Below are 7,101 nucleotides of genomic sequence, written 5' to 3'. Positions count from 1 at the left end.
CCTCCCTCCTTCCTGGCCTCCGCGGAGGCCAGGAAGGAGGCGAGGCCCCGGCGATCACCGGCAGCCTCGCGCCTTCCTCCTTGGCCTCTGCGGAGGCCGGGGAAGGAAGGGAGGCCCCGGTGATCGCCCGTGGCCTGGCCCTTCCTCCGCGGCCTCCGATCGCGGCGAGGCCCAGGGCCCAGGCGGGGAGGGAAAGCCTCCTTAAGCAGAGGCTTTCCCTCGCCGCTTGGCCTCCGCTCCCCTCCGCGGGAAAATGTAGGACAAAATTTTCAAATGTAGGACATTTCCCTGTGTCCTACATTTGAAAATTTTGTCCTACATTTTTCCCGTTTTGGAGGTCCGGAGTTATGGCAACCCTACCCCTACCCACCAAAACCTGAACAAAACACACTGCAGAAATAAACCAGTTTGAGACTCCTTTAACTGCCCTGGATCAATGCTAGGGCGACGCAACTGAAGCGGAGGCCAAGGCGGGACTCCATTGCCGCCTTCTTCACCATCGGCTCTCCAGCAACAGTGGTGGCGCAGAAGCAGTCAGGCCTGGGCGAGGCTCTCTTCCGCTCCTCCTTCCACCTGCCTGGTTGTCAGAGTGACGCAACTTAAGCGGAGGCCAAGGCAGGACTCCATTGCCACCTTCTTCACCATCGGCTCTCCAGCAACAGTGGTGGCGCAGAAGCAGTCAGGCCTGGGCGAGGCTCTTTTCTGCTCTTCCTTCCACTTGCCTAGTCTCAAGACCATTGAACTCTGTCCCCAGTTTTTGTCATTACTTAAAAAGTCACAATAGATCGATTGCAGACTATTTAGGGGACTACGAGACACTGGTTAGATGGAGAGTCTTGAGGTCAATCAAGATATATATCCATCATTGTATGTTTCAGGGGAGGGATTAGATGTCTTCAACGGAGCAGCAATTCAAGTTGTGCAGGGCAATGGAAGATATGGCATTAGCAGGGCAAAAGGTCATTACAGAAGAAGACGTGATAGATGTCTGATATCTATTCCGCCTTCCATTCGCCCTGCTACCCCAAAAGATCTGGAAAGCATGCCTAACCATTCGCCAAACCTTTCCCTGCTCTTATGTAATGCCAGGTCAATGAAGAATAAGTCCCGTATCATCTATGACTTACTGATAGATCACAATGCTGACCTGGCATGTATCACAGAGACCTGGCTAGGAGCAGATAGCTCTGTAACCTGGGCTCAGGCCCTTCCGGCCGGGTACTCTGTCAATGAGCAGATAAGGGGAAGCGGGAAGGGGGGAGGCGTAGCCATAATCCATAAAAACAATCTCACTTTAACCAGGATACCTATCCGTGCATTAAACCACATTGAATGCATTTACCTTCGCTTGAAGACCAGGGAGAGTTTGGGGATTCTGTTGGTCTATCGCCCACCCCGTAACGTAACAGACTCCCTAACTGAGCTGACACAACTAGTCTCAGAGCTGATGTTGGAATCGCCTAGGCTGTTAGTCCTGGGCGACCTCAAGGGTGATTTGACTAATCTTACTGGTGCGGCTCGGGAATTCATGGGTTTCATGACAAACATGGGCCTCTCCCAGATAGTCACTGAGCCCACGCATTCTGCAGGTCATACTCTTGATGTGGTCTTCTAACCGAACAGGCATATCCATGGGCAGAAATAACTAGTATCTCCGCATTATCATGGACGGATCATTTCCTGGTTAAGGTTGGTCTGGAGACTACTATTCCTCCCTCTAGGGGTGGAGGACCAATTAAAATGGTCCGCCCTCGAAGGCTGATGGAACCCATTAGGTTCCAAAAAGCCCTAGGGGGTTCTATGGTTGGCAGTGCCAGTGACTCTGTTGAAGTTCTGGTTAATTTATGGAATAACAACATCACCAGAGCTATAGACATGATCGCTCCCAAGCGTCCTTTCCAACCCAGTAAAAACCGTAACCCTTGGTACACTGAAGAGCTTAAACAAATGAAGCGGGTTGGACAACGACTAGAGAAGCGTTGGCTGAAATCTCAACTCATATCTGATAAGATACTTCATAGGACTTTTCTTAGGTCCTATCAAATGGCGATAGATGCAGCCAAAAAATCTTTCTACTCTGCATCTATCGCATCTGTGAAATCTCGTCCAGCTGAGCTGTTCAGGGTGGTAAGGAGTTTAACACAACTGCCTCCCACCCAGAACCCTCTATTAGAGTCAACCATAGCTTACTGTAATGCTTTTAATGATTATTTCACAGATAAAATCTCTCGGATAAGAGCTGATTTAGATGCCAACTTTAAGTCAGAAGCAATGAGAGAGGCATCCAACGCCTCCGCCATTACTGTTAGACTGGATCAATTTGAGTCGGTAAGTACTGAGGACGTGGACAAGCTCCTTAGTAGTCTGAAAAAAACGACTTGCCCTCTTGACCCTTGCCCATCCTGGCTGGCTGTCCAGGGGGGTGATATAGTCAAGCTGATGCTGAAAAATATAATCAATGCATCCTTCAGGGAGGGTACCCTGCCTTCTTGTCTTAAGGAGGCAGTGGTCAGACCACTCTTAAAAAAGCCCTCCCTGGACCCTCTGGATAGAAATAACTATAGGCCAGTCTCGTTGTTGCCATTCTTGAGCAAGGTGATCGAGAGGGCGGTCGCCAATCAACTACAGGCAGTCTTGGATGAAGCTGATTATCTGGACCCATTTCAAACCGGATTCAGGGCAGGATACGGAGTTGAGACGGCCTTGGTCGCCTTAGTTGATGATCTCCGTCTAGGCATTGACAGGGGAAGTGTGACCCTGCTGGTGCTCTTAGACCTCTCAGCGGCCTTCGATACCATCGACCATGGTATCCTTCTGGAACGCCTGAGAGAGTTAGGTATCGGAGGCACTGTTCTACAGTGGTTCCGGTCCTACCTTTCAGGCAGATTCCAGATGGTGGTGCTAGGAGACAGTTGCTCTTCTAAAAGAGAGATAAAATTTGGTGTACCCCAGGGTGCAATATTGTCTCCTATGCTGTTTAACATTTACATGAAGCCGCTGGGAAAAATCATCCGGAGACATGGGGCAGGATGTTATCAGTACGCTGATGACACCCAAATATATTTCTCTATGTCTCAAACTGATGCAGTGTCTATGGATGGCATCTCTCCTCTGAATGCCTGTCTTGGGGCGGTAATGGACTGGATGAGGGAAAACCGACTCAAGCTGAATGCAGGTAAGACAGAGGTACTTGTTATAGGAAACCCAAGCCCAGGTATGGAATTATGTCAGCCAGTTCTGGATGGGGTCACACTTCCCCTGAAAGACTCTGTCCGCAGCTTAGGGGTGCTCCTTGACTCGTCGCTTCACCTGACAGCTCAGGTAGATGCGACAGTCAGGAGCACTTGTTATCAGCTTCGGCTGATACGCCAGCTGCGCCCCTTCCTGGAGCAGGGAGACCTTGAAACAGTTGTACATGCGCTGGTCACCTCTCGATTGGACTTCTGTAATGCGCTGTATATGGGGCTACCCTTGTGCCAAGTTCAGAAACTTCAACTTGTACAAAATATGGCAGCCAGGTTAATTACAGGTACTCGTCGTACCGATCACATAACACTGGTTTTGAAATCCCTTCACTGACTGCCAATTAGTTTCCGGGCAAGGTACAAGGTATTGGTGATTACCTTCAAAGCCCTACATGGCTTGGGTCCAGAATACTTAAGAGATCGCCTCCTTCCATACTGTCCGTCCCGCACTCTAAGGTCCTCGGGGAAGAATCTACTTCAGCCAATAAAATCTAGGCTAACTTCAGTCACCCAGAGGGCCTTTTCCATCGCAGCTCCGAAGCTATGGAATGACCTGCCGAAGGAGATCCGTGACATTTCTACTCTTACAGCCTTTAAGAAGGCTCTTAAAACGGATCTCTTCCGGCAAGCCTTCCCTACCTAGTTCTACTCCCCATTTACTGTGACTTATGTCACTCTGTCCACCAATTCTTCTCTTAAATTTAATGAGAAGAATTAAATTAAAATTAATTAAAATAAAATCCTTGCCTCAAGAAGAAGAGCCCTCCCTCCATGACATCATCATCAGACCTGGGAGGGAGTGAAAAAGAGAGGCCCAACTTCCATCAGGCCTAACTGTGAATGTACTCACTTCGCTCTCTGTAATTTTATTGTATTTTATTTATTTATTGTATTTTATTTTATTATCTTTATTTTTACTGTTGTAACCCGCCTGGATTCCTTGTGATTGGGCGGGCTATAAATAAATCATTATTATTATTATTATTATTATTATTAGGGAATTCTGAGAATTGTAGTTTTTGAGCATTTAGCCTTCACTGTCAGATTGCTCTGGTGCCACGATAAACTATAATTCCCAGGGCAGTTAAAGCAGTCTCAAACTAGATTGTTTCTGCAGTGTGTTTTGGACCATTGTAATCCCAGGGCCAATCCAAAACAGTGCTGCTGACAGGATTTACAGGCCCCAGACATTTATAGGTGAATGAGCTAGGCCTCTGACATCCAGACTATATAGAAGAATTGGAGCTAGACTTGATGGACCTGAAGTATTTAAAAAGCACTTATACGTTAAGAGTAAAGTACTCTTTGTGCATAATTAATACATGCGGTACTGCCGTCTTTGAGTATACATAAACAAGCAACTAGAAACAAGCAGAGCTTAAATAAACACATTATGAGATGCTAGATGACACCAATCAGTTCTTCCATTTTCCATCAGTCAAGAGACTGAGGAGTTAAGAGAGATCTGTGTTACAGGATTGGGCTGGAATTAGGGAAACAGTGCATGGGTATGGCTTAAAATTGTTTTCATCTTAAAATGCAATGCGAGTAAATTTATCTTACAAACTACATTTTGTTTTTGTCAGGGGTCTCTTTTCAACCTGTGAGATATCTATCTATCTATCTATCTATCTATCTATCTATCTCTTACCACTTTGGTCCCATTGCATTTGCCTCTTCCAGTGCTGCATTATTTTAATACCACATGATGTTCTGCTAATGAAATAGTTCTGTAATGTTTCTTTCCTCCTTGTAGCACCAATAAATGCTGTTTAACATTCTCTCTTTCCTAGTGATCTGTATATTTGAGGTAGAAAGAACTGTTGGGTATATTAATTGCCTGGGTGCTTTCAAAGAAGAGTGCTGCTGTTTGTCAGTATCCAGTGATAGAACAGGCAGACAGTTCTGCATTTAATTTCTTCCCCTTTCCTCCCCGTCAATCCGATTATGTTCATTTCCTTTACAAACACACAAATTTTATGGCATAGTATGAAATATAGGCCTCATTCCCACTATCTTTTAACCTGGGTCGCAAATCAGTTTGAACCAGTTCAAACGACCCTGGTTCCCACTTAATCCAAATCGCTGAAGCGATTCCAACAGGAGGGCTATGCTCCCGACCCATTTAACCCACATCTTTTTGATGCTGATTTTTTCTGCTTCTTTTTCGATAAATCGATTAAAATTTTCCCTTCGACCAGCTGGAACCAAATAATTTTGAACTGATTCATTCGTGAGTGGGAACCACAAGTGGGTTATTTCGATGCCAGGAAATGACAGAAAAAGCCAATTGGGACAAGTGTAGTGTAAACCACAATCTCATGTCAATTAAATCCATTGATTTGGATCACACACCGATTTATCTGTAAGTGGGAATGAGGCCATATTGTGTCAAATATAGTTATTGGTCACGGGGGGGGGGGGGAAATCTTCAGAAACGACAGTTTTTAACAACTCAGTTAAGGAAAAAGTAAGCTGTACCACTTTTCTTCAAATAGTAAAGGTCAAAGTACTCACAAATTAAAGATACTGATAAAGTGAGATTCCTGTGTATTGTGAAAGGATAATCAAAATCTCTTGACAAAAGACCAGTTTTAATCTAAGAAGGAATGTAATATGCCCAATATAAGGCGATGAAATCATGAAACAACTACCATGTACCTGTATCACAATCAGAGATGTCATGAAATAGTGAAGGCTAAAATTAAATAGCATTGGCTATCAAATACCAAATACTGACAGATATCAAATAAAAGTCAAAAGTCACAGGCTACAAAATTATCTTAACACTTCCCTGCAGAATTTCCTATTAGAGAATATTTCAGAGTACAAATCCAGAACTCACCTTTGGAACCTGACAATATAAGAGTCTGCAGCTATATGGTTCATTTTTGGGGGGCTCATTTGAAGGCAGAAGAGATTAAAATGATTGAGGGAAATACTTAGTGGAAGCATCATGCAAAACAACAACAGAGAATAGACCCTGGGTGCTCCAAGACTGCACTTTTATTGTACAATCACACTGCCTCATTCATGGAATTTCAGGCACATGGGGACCAGACATTATCATCTTCAACTTATATTCCTGTATTACTGATTTTTCTTTCATCGTGTTTCTTTAAAAACAAACAAACAAACAAACAAACAAAACTCAAACCATTAAGGAGCAAAGGTGGAATAGCTCCACCTTTTGACTGATAATGCTTGGAGCCTCAAACCACCCATTGCAAAATGTGTAGCTCAAGAGTGAAAAAAAGTTTATTACCCAGTGATATTCGTGCAATCGCGGAGAAGACTTTCGCATGCATTGTTATTAAAGATGACTTATCCAGGGAATAACCAGCGACAAATCATTCATGGGGAAATCCCTTGAATGACTTGTTGCTGGTTATTCCCTGGTTATTTCCGGGATAACTCATCTTTAATCACGATGGTGTGTGAAAATCTTTATCACGATCATGCAAATATAGCTGGATAATGCCTGCTTAAACCCCTGATTTTTCCTGTGTGATAAAGTCCTATGTGTCGAATTATGGTGAACCCCTGCATTTCATAGGGTTTCCTTGGCAAGGAATACTCAAGAGGTAGTTTTGCAGTAAAGACTGTTCGACAGTGGAACACACTCCCTCAGAGTGTAGTGGAGTCTCCTTCCTTGAAGGAATTTAAGCAGAGGCTGGATGGCCATCTGTCAGGGATGCTTTGATTGAGATTTCCTGCATGGCAGTGAGTTGGACTGGATGGCCCTTGCGGTCTCTTCCAACTCTATGATTCTATGAAACATAGCCTACAGCACCTGGTATTCACTGGCGGTTTCCCATCCAAGTATTAACCAGGGCTGATGTTGCTTACTTTCAGA

The sequence above is a fragment of the Sceloporus occidentalis genome, unplaced genomic scaffold (assembly GCF_023333645.1).
Source record: "Sceloporus occidentalis isolate IW3139 unplaced genomic scaffold, rSceOcc1.0.p SCAF_3, whole genome shotgun sequence".
NCBI lineage: Eukaryota > Metazoa > Chordata > Lepidosauria > Squamata > Phrynosomatidae > Sceloporus > Sceloporus occidentalis.
Note: the sequence above shows the minus strand (reverse complement) of the source record.